Below are 10827 nucleotides of genomic sequence, written 5' to 3'. Positions count from 1 at the left end.
ATGTTAATAAATGTGTATGCCATTTCTCCTATTCATCTGCCTTTGTCATGTTAATGGAAAACACAAACTCTGTAAAAATATTTTTTAAATGTTAATTTCTAGACAATAAGAATGACCAAAGGCCTGGGAAGCAGGGTGCTCAGGCTCAGGGAGTACTGAGAAAGTGTGTCCAAGGCTGTTGGATTACAATTTGGTTTTATACCTTTTAGGGAGGTGAGAGTTATAGGAAAATATATAAATCAATATGTGGAGGATATACATTGGTTCACCCAAGAAGATGGGATATCTTGAAGTGGGGGCTTACGCCTTATGGGTTCAGAGATTCTTTGATTTGCAACTGGTTAAAGAAGTAAGACTCTGTCTAAAACTTGGATTCAGCAGAAAGAAATGTCTTAAGAGAAGGATTTATGTAGCAAGGTTGACAGGCTGTGGGTGTGACTTAACCCTTACCTTGTGTAGCCTTAGGTCTTGTTTGTAATTTGGTATCTTATTGCCACAAATAGTCTTTTTGTCAGCCTTATGATCTCTGTTTTAACATCAGTGCTGGTCCGTTGTTATGTCTAAACTCCAAAAAGGAAGAGGTACAATGAGATATGCCCAACCTCCTTTCCCTTTATGGCCAGGAACTCAATTTTTTAACATTTCTTTGGAGTCCCCTTGGCCAAAAGGGTGTCTGTTCAGTTGGTGGAGGGCTTAGAATTCTATTTTTAATTTACAATCAGTTGACTTTTAGTGAATCTTCAAAGAGCAAAGGGGAAGGTTTCTCTTGACCCCTAGAGCTCTCAATCAGAGGTTCCCATGACACCCTCATTGTGTTCAATCATTTGCTAGAACAGCTCACAGAACTCATGAAAATGCAACATATTGTATTACCAGTTTATTACCAAAAAATACAACTCAGGAACAGCCAGATGGAGGAGATGTGTAGGGCAAAGGATAGGGAAGGTGTGTGGAGTTTCTGTGCCCCTTCAGAGCAAGGCCACCCTCCTGGACCTCCACGTGCTCACTAAACAGAAGTTCTGTGAACCTCTTTCTTTTGTCTCTTTCTTGTGGGTTTTTTGGAGGCTGCATTACACAGGCATGATTGATTAAATCATTGGCTATTAGTGATCAATTCAACCTTCAACCCATCTACGCATCTTCCCTCTCCAGAGGTCAGAAGGTGGGGCTGGAAGTTCCAACCCTGTAATTATGTGGTTGGTTCCCCTGGCAACCAGACCCCATCCTGTAGTTGTCTCTGGGTTTTCCAATAATCACCTCATTCACATAAGCTCAGGTGTGTGTGAAAGGAGTTTGTAATGAGTAACAGTAGACTCTACTCTCATCCTTACTGCTCAGCTCACTTAGGAAATTCCAAGTGCTTTAGGAACTCCGCGCCAGGAACTGGATGAAGACCAAATACATACTCCTTTTTATAAATCACAATATCCTATGGAGTATTGAGGTTAAGCACATGGACTCACTGATCAGACGGGCCTGGGTTTAAATCCCCCATTTACTACCTATTTGGATTTGAACAAATGGCTTAACTTCATTGAGTCTCTGTGAAACTGTCTTTGCAAAGATCATGACAGTGGGGGAAATCTAGCACAGGTGACTCCATTTTGCCTCTAGCCTCACAGCCTGGCTGTCTTCGTTCATTGCTGGACATAGGCCAAGCTAACCACAGGAGAAATTTAGTGTATAATTTAACTTTGAAGCAAGGGATAACAGCAGCCCCTCCCTAAAACTGATCCCCTCTTTCTCTGGGGTGCTAAAACCACCTCTGTAAGACTAATAAAAGGCTACTAGATTAGGATTATGGGAGGAGCCTGAATCCTGCTAAAATGTAGTGATAGTTTCCATAATCCCTTACTGACCAGGAGTCATGTGGCCAGACGTCACAAGATTTGTGACTTCTCCAATCGTTACAATAAATAGCATCACTATTGGGGAACCTATGATTGATCTTTGAGCTATTTTTCAGACTTTTGCATTATGTCAACTGTTGACCCCACCTAGATGTGTGACTCATGATTCAACTTATCTTGTGGCTCCCCAATCCGGAAGCAGACTCAGTTCAGGAGGACTGTTTTCCACACCTCTATGATTGCACCCCAAGCCAATCAGCAGCAACCATCCCCCACACCCCTGCCCACCAAACTATCCTTGAAAAACCCTAACCTCTGAGCCTTCAGGGAGACTGATTTGAGTTATAACTCTAGTTGTTTCATGCGGCTGGACTCACATTAATTAAACTCTTTACTGCAAGACAATGGTCGCAGTGAACTGATTCGGTCTGTGCAGTGGTCAAGAAGAACCTGTTGGGTGATTACATCTGCTTCTTCATACGTAACGCAGAGATGTTCAGAGTTAAGACCATGTCAGGACACTTATGGAAGGCCTAAATGAAGGGATGTAAGGAGCGCTCCACTCCAGGGAAACTTGCATTGACACCATGGGGTCTGAGGTGGGCATGGAATAAAACGCTTAACAGAAATAGTACAAATACCAATTCCAGGGCCTTTAGCAGCAGTTTCATTCTCTGAGCCAACAGAGGAAGGGGCAGATGGAGCCAGTTGTGGGCATGGGAGGCGAGAATCAAGTGTCCAAGGTATCTTCAAGGACAGCAGAGGCATTGCATAGGGGCAGCCTGAGCAAGTCCACATTATAAACCTTCTTGAGACTGTCCAGAGGGTAGGGGACATGCATTCAGTCAAGTCTTGTCTTTCAGCATGATGAGTAAGCCAGAAAAACAGTGATGTCTTTTTTCACCCCAGGCCAGGGAAACCACAGTAAACGTAGGCAGCATGTTATGGCTGACTGAGAGTCAATGCTAGCAATTTCAGACCGATCCAACGTTATAAATTGACCCAAGGCTATTTCAGAGGCCCTGGGATAACAGTGGTAGAAAGTGAACCCAGAGACAGATGGGCAATGGCTTCAAATATTAGTTTCAACACTAAGTAGCATATTTGGAAAGTCACGTAACCTCTGAGCCTCAGTTTCCTCATCTATAAATTAGAAAAAATACTGTTTCATATGGTGGCTGTGGGTCTTAAATATAATTGAGTCTATAAAAGCAGTTTTCAAACTGTCAAGCCCTGTGCAGATTTGAGAGGTTGTTATGTTATTTCTAAGTAAGCAGTGCTACTGTGGATTTTAGTTTAGTGGAAAGAAACTCTACTAGTTCATGCTCTACGTGGTAGAATCTTTGAACCTTATATTCTCACTCATCAAACACCTTAAAGTGTGGAGGTGCCTAGAATGGCAGAAACAGAAAAATCTATCATCTAATTCAAAGCATCGTTTTCTTTGTGGCTGACTGGAAAGGGGGTGGAGAGCACTTCTTTTGTTGGGTTTTCGTAATTCAAGAGGGAAAAAGAAAGTTTGCAAATGAGAATGCAAATCTAGGAAGACATCCAGCCTCATGCCTGGCTTTAATAATTGCTCAAATAAGAAACTGTAGTATCCATCCATACCTCTCCACACATTCACTCACATATTTAGGGTCTAAGTTTCTGTTCAGTGTTACTGATGGAAAGATCCACCTTGGACTTATTCTATCACTGCTCTCTGTTTATTTTTCATTATTTTATCACTATTTGTTTTACTTCATTTGGGCTGCTATTACAAACTACCATAGAATGGGTGGCTTATAAAAAATATAAATTTATTGCTTATAGTTTGGAAGGCTAAGAAGTCCAAGATCAAGGTGCATGCAGATTTGCTGTCTGGGAGGGTCCATTTCCATCAGGAAATCCTTCTGATTCACAGAGGGCTATCTCCTCACTGTGACCTCCCATGGCGAAAGGGGAAGGGAGTCCTTTGGGGCTTATTTTATAAGGGCACTAATCCCATTCATGAGCTTGATGCTAATCTATGTCTAAAATCCACCTTCAAATACTATCACATCTGTGTTATGTCCCCCCTGCCCCGCATTTGGGATTATATTTTAACATATGAATTTTGGAGGTGCATCAACAGTCAGTCTATGGAATTATTTGAAATTATCTTACTGTTTTATTTATTTGTTTGGTTGATGACTATATTTTTGTGTAGTGAGGAGAACATGGAATGATCCCTGAGGTGGAGCAGGAAGGTGTCAAGAGAGGGGAAAAGGTGAAGGATTGCTGGAGGGTGCTCAGCAATCCATCTAGGAGAAAATGCAGAAGAACCTGTTAAAGGTCTTGCCTTACACTGGTGGCCTGGGGAACAACTTGCATTTGGAGAATTGAAGAAATCTTAAAATGCAAGCACATGAAGCCCTTTTCCCAAAAGCACTTAAAGTATCTAATACTTATTAAATATTTATGTGTGCATGTATTAGGCATTGGGCTCAACAGTCTACCCACATTATTCCATTGAGTTTTCACAGCAGATGTGTCCTATTGTATTCCCATTTTACACATGGAAAAACTGAGGCTCAGGGAATTGAAAGAACTTGCCCAGATTGGTAAGTGGTGGATCTGGGAAGAGAGGCTAGTGAGCCTGACTCAGAATTTGGTGCTTTAAACTATCATTGGAAATTGAACATGAATTGTCTACCTTTTCTGACAACTTCATCGAGACATGTAAAAATATTGGTGCTCCTCATGGATCTACACTGAGCCCACTTTTATTATTCTCACCTTACACACTTACTGTGGGGTTGATCTGTTATTTCCTCTTATCAACTTCCATGTTGATGTTTTTCAGCTTCATACTTCTATATCCAGCTACCTGCTGCTTTCTTTATCTGCTACCCTATTTAAACTTCAACTCAACTTATTCACAACTGAATTTACTCCTTTTTCTCCAAACCTTCTTTCCCTCAAATATTCCCTGCCATAGTAGAATGATGCCCTCAACCAGCCAGTTGCCCCAGGGAGAACCTGAAAATTATTCCTAAAATCTGCTGCATTAGACTGTTCCCGCATTGCTATGAAGAAATATCTGAGACTGGGTAATTTATAAAGAAAAGAGATTTAATTGGCTCACAATTCTGTAGGCCGTACAGGAAGCATGATGCTGGCATTTGATTGGCTTCTGGGGAGGCCTCAGGAGGCTTACAATTATGGCAGAAGGCAAAGAGGAGCAGGCATGTCTCATGGCAAAAGTAAAAAGCAAGCAAAGGTTGTGGGAGGGGTTGCTACACACTTTTAAATGACCAGATCTTGAAAGAACTCACTATCACAAAGATAGCCCAAGCCATGAGAGATCTACCCCATGATCCAAACCCCTCCCACCAGCCCCATCTCCAGCATTGGGGATTACAATTCAACATGAGATTTGGGTGGGGATAAATATGCAGACCATATCACCTCCCTCCCTCCCCATATCTTGGAATGTGTTCTTACTTAGTCTTGCTCCAATACATTTTGTCCATTCTGGTTGACATTGACTATTTATTATTTTTTATCATTGCAGCTGTTTTTAAACTGTTTTTCTTATCTCTATTATCAGCCTCACAAGTCTGTCTCATTTACAGCTACTAGAAGTTGTTTTATCAAAAATTAATAGTAAAATGCAAACCTCAAGGCACAGTGGCACTGTGGCTGGACCACAGGGCTGGTGCCACCATGCTGATCACCAGGAAGACTTTCTGTTGGCACTGGGATGACTCAGAGTCAGAGGAAGAAGAGGAGGACTCAGAGGAGGTTCAATTAAAACTGGAATAGACCAGAGAAGTACATAATATAAGGAAGAGATTCAATGGGTACTGTGGCCCTGCTGTTGGGAAAGAAGGTACAAGAAGAGACCACTCAGATCCCTTTCAGATGAAGACAGGTGATGTGGTGGATATGAAGAAATGGAAGGAAAAGGGCAAAGATAAAATCAGTAAAGAGGAAGACTTTCACTTGGGGACATCATTTTCTGCAGAAACCAACTGAAGGGATGAGGATGCAGACATGATGAAGTACACTGAGACAGAGCTAAAGAAGAAGAAAGGGATCGTGGAACATGAGGAACAGAAAATCAAGCCAAGGAATGCAGAGGATTGTCTTTATGAACTTCCAGAAAACCTCCACATTTCCTCAGCAAAGAAGACCAAGAAGATATTTTCCAACCAGATGCTGAATGGCATTCCTGAGTTGGACCTTGGCATCAATGCTAGAATAAAAACTGTCATTTCTGCAGAGGATGCCAAGGTCCATCTGCTGGCAGAATAGCAGAATTAGAAAAAAGACAGTAAGCTATCTTTGATGCCTACCAGCGTGGCTGTGAATTACGTGCAGCACAACAGACTTTATCATGAGGAGCCCAACATTCCCATACAGAGAAACACAGAAGAACCCAAAACCAGACTCTTGAGGGTAGGCAACACAGAGAAGGCAGAGGCTGAGAGGTCCCCTCCTAACCGCAAGCATCCTGATAAGCAGAAGGCCACTGATGACTATCATTATAAAAAGGTCAAGAAGACGAACAGGCAGTACTGAGCTGTGCAGAATGGGATGTAAATATTGCCTTCCTCTCCCTCTCTCCATTCCTCCCATGAAAAATGGCTTCCTGGACTGAGAATGCTCAGTTGCTAGCAGACCATTCCAGAAAGAGACTCTATTGGCCTGCTGTTTACCTGCTGGATTTTTCAAGCACTAAATTGGTAACTTTTTGAAACAAAGCAATGCATAATTTCTCATTTGGAGGCAAACTCTATTTTTGTGAACATTATTAAATCTTGTTTGTAAATACATTGACTTTCTCTTAATATTTGCTCCAGGTCAGGAAGAAACAACTCTATATTCCTAGTGTGATAATATCCTTTAGATTGTGCTTTTATTATTACATATGCAATCACGTCTTCTAATTTTACATATTTGGAATGGGGTCAGAAATGCATTCTTTATTAATTAGAGTGGATCCAGTTGACAGAAAAATCTAGGATGAGAACACAAGGATACTGGTGTTTCCTGACTTTCACAAAATTACTTGTTGCTTTTCATTAAAAACAAAAAAGCAATATATATGTGTATGCATATGTGTGTGTGTGTATATATATATATAAAATGCAAACCTAGTTGTATTACATTTTTTTTTTTTTTTTTGTGACGGAGTCTCACTCTGTCGCCCAGGCTGGAGTGCAGTGACCGGATCTTGGCTCACTGCAAGCTCCGCCTCCTGGGTTCATACCATTCTCCTGCCTCAGCCTCCCCAGTAGCTGGGACTACAGGCACCCGCCACCTCACCCGGCTAGTTGTTTTGTATTTTTTAGTAGAGACGGGGTTTCACCGGGTTAGCCAGGATGGTCTCGATCTCCTGACCTCAGTGATCCACCCGTCTCGGCCTCCCAAAGTGCTGGGATTACAGGCTTGAGCCACTGCACCTGGCCCAGTTGTATTACTTTATGTAATTTCTTCTTACTCTGAATTTCTATAGCCTCCTAGCCCTTGACAGATATTTTCCTACTTTATAGTTTAAAAAATGCCACCTGTGTGTCTTGCTTGTCTCTTTCTTTCTTCCTTTCCTCTCTCATATCTTTTCCTTATGCCTTCCATGAATTTTCTGTAGCCTCTTCTATTTTTTCTTTTAACTTTTATTTGAGGTTTAGGGGTACATGTGCAGGCTTGTTATATGGGTAAACTCATATCATGGAAGTTTGTTGTGCAGATTTATTTCATCATCCAGGTACTAAGCATAGTACCCTATAGGATTTTTTTCTGATTCTCTCCCTCCTGCCCCGTCCACCGTCAAGTAGGTCCAAGAGTCTATTGTTCTCATTTTTGTGTCCAAATAGTCTTATTATTTGTCTCTCACTTTAAAGTCAGAACATGCAGTATTTGGTTTTCTGATCTTGCATTAGTTTGCTAAGGATAATGGTTTATAGTTGCATACATGTTGCTGCAAAGAACATGATCTCATTATTTTTATGGCTGCATAGTATTCAATGGTGTACATATACCACATTTTCTTTATTTAGTCTACCATTGATGGGCATTTAGGATGATTCCATGACTTTCCTATTATGAATAGTATGTAGCCTCCTTTTTATGCTAGACTGTGAAACTAACATTATAAGAAGATTTATACCATCACACCAGTTAGAATGGTGATCATTAAAAAGTCAGGAAACAACAGGTGCTAGAGAGGATGTGGAGAAATAGGAACACTTCTACACTATTGGTGGACTGTAAACTAGTTCAACCATTGTGGAAGACAGTGTGGCAATCCCTCAAGGATCTAGAACTAGAAATACCATTTGACCCAGCCATCCCATTACTGGGTATATACCCAAAGGATTATAAATCTTGCTGCTATAAAGACACACGCACATGTATGTTTATTGTGGCACTATTCACAATAACAGAGAATTGGAACCAACCCAAATGTCCATCAATGATAGACTGGATTGAGAAAATGTGGCACATATACACCGTGGAATACTATGCAGCCATAAAAAATGATAAGTTCATGTCCTTTGTAGGGATATGGATGAAGCTGGAAACCATCATTCTGAGCAAACTATCACAAGGACAGAAAACCAAACACTGCATGTTCTCACTCATAGATGGGAACTGAACAATGAGAACACATGGACACAGGGTGGGGAACATCACACACGGACCTGTTGTGGGGTGGGGGGAGGGGGGAAGGATAGCATTAGAAGATATACCTAATGTAAATGACGAGTTAATGGGTGCAGCACACCAACATGACACATGTATACATATGTAACAAACCTGCACGTTGTGCACATGTACCCTAGAACTTAAAGTATAATAATAATAATAATAAAAGTGTTGGGATTACAGGCATGAGCCAACACCCATCCCCCAAAAAAGATATTGGCATCATCTCCTCTTCTCATTTCAAGATTAAAAAAAATGAAACAGCCAGGAAAAAAGATTTAGAATCCAAAAAATATTTTCATGTACATCATCTAATTTATTTCCCAAATTACTGTCAACAGGCAGATAGAATTATCTCTATCTTTACAAGTAGAGACATGCACTCAAATAAGTCAAGTGCATTGCCCAAATCCATAGAACCAAGAAGGACCATCCCTTGCACTGGGCCCTCCACTCTCAAGCCCTGTAATTGTTCTGCTCTGCAGCACTGTTCTTTGAAGGTAGGCACCCATCATACTTTATACCTGCGTTCACCATTCCAACATGTCATAATGCATTGTCAGTACATAGAGATCTCTGATTCAATCCAATCAGGACAAGCGGTGTTCAACCAAAGTCTTGCGGGGGCAGAAACACATGGTACAATAGAGAGGCATCTACCAGCTGCAAACGTTTAAGATTTCTGAGGACTCAGTATGCTTTACCCAATGAAAAATGCCCTTTCATTGTCCTGGCTACCCGGCTAAGTGAAAGTCAATGATCAGGGCTTCTCTTGTGGTTGTTTGTGGGTCTATGTGACTCACTAGTCATAAATACTACAAAAGCAAATGCTGCTCCTCATTCTTTCTTGTGTCTTTACTACCCAACAGAGACATGATTGTTCAATATTTATCTATTATAGGGATTGATGCTGAGGGATTTAGAAGTAGATGGGAACTTAGCATCTTTGCAGACCAGGGTTCCCAAACTCCAGTCATCTGTGTAATAAATGCATACAGTAGATCTTTGTAATATATTATACATGTTTGCAACATGTGAGTCCTATTTTTATTCTCATTTATTATTTATTGACTCTTTATTATTCATTGACTATTATTACCACCCCTGGTTTTACAGGTAAAGAAACTGAAGCTTAAAGTAATTACGGGACTTGCCCAAGTCTCCTAGGACTGGAATTAGTTAAGAATTAGTGTCAGAACTGAATTCTAAGCAGTCAGATTGTAGATTCAGGGTTGGGTAGCCAGCCCTTCCTGCCTTCATATCTAAGGCTTTTTCTGCTTCTTGGGCAAAGGAGCCTTTCTGTAAGGATACTGTGGATGGGGAGATAACAAGGTGCCTGCAGCCCTCCGTGAGGGGAATGCCAGAAGCCTTGTGGGGGATGCTTCTGCAGTGCCTCCTGAACAGAAGGAGGGAGCTCAGGAGAGAAAAATCAGAAGAGTCTTCCTGGACTGAAGCTGGGAGGATGGTGGTGCCCAGGAGAGAAAGGGAAGCCAGACACATTTCTCTCTGAACTGAGCTAACACTGGCCATACAGTTCAAGTCTCTGTTTCCAAAGGAAAAGATACAATGCCCTCTTAAAACTGTTCTGCCTTCCCCTCCAAAATGAAGGTCAGCAAGAAAGAAGTAGCATCCAAGATGCTAATGAAAGAAAACCCCAATGACTGCAGAAGCAATTTAAAGATTTGCCTGGATTTGTTTAGGCCCCCCTGGCTGTGCCTTCTACTTGCAATTTCTCCTCAGCGGCCTGGATAGGGAGATAAATACATTTTTTAAAAGTCCAACATTCAGGCACTTTTGAAACTAGGGAAAGTGGAACCTGGGAGGCTTAAAATATTAATCATGTATCCAGGCTTGCCAGAGAAAAGAGGATGGCGTTCTGCAGGTGTAATACAGAGAGAAAATCCCCTCCAGGAACGAGTAATACGGAGGTGGATTTCACTCATGTGTGCACCAGACACAGACGGAAAGCTTGATTCATACTTAATGCAGACCTAGATTCAAAGGCCCCCTCCTTAAAGGGAAAGCTGCTGGCCAGAAGCGTTCCTTCAGGACACTCTGAGACCTCATTAGACTATCATTAAACAACCAGCGAGGATCTGCTGCAGCAATAGGCTGAGTCCAGAAATGCAGATGAAAGGCTTTAGGAATGTTGGATTAAAAAACAAAGCAGGAGCATTCAGAGGTAAGAGTTTAATAGCAGGATTCCCAAGTCCCTCGTCCAGAGCCTAGGAAAGTTCATCACCAGAATCCACCGGGTAGCGATTCCACTCGTGCGTCTCCTTTGAACCGTAGGAGGTGGACT

At 41.6% G+C, this 10827-nt stretch overlaps 1 pseudogene; it reads left to right on the top strand.

Moving 5' to 3' along the window:
- The first annotated feature begins 5540 nt into the window (after positions 1 to 5540).
- On the top strand, positions 5541 to 6398 carry LOC104656322 (annotated as a pseudogene).
- Positions 6399 to 10827: the final 4429 nt, after the last annotated feature.

This window comes from Rhinopithecus roxellana, chromosome 2 (assembly GCF_007565055.1).
Source record: "Rhinopithecus roxellana isolate Shanxi Qingling chromosome 2, ASM756505v1, whole genome shotgun sequence".
Lineage (NCBI taxonomy): Eukaryota > Metazoa > Chordata > Mammalia > Primates > Cercopithecidae > Rhinopithecus > Rhinopithecus roxellana.
Note: the sequence above shows the minus strand (reverse complement) of the source record. Positions and strands in the feature narration are given on the sequence as shown.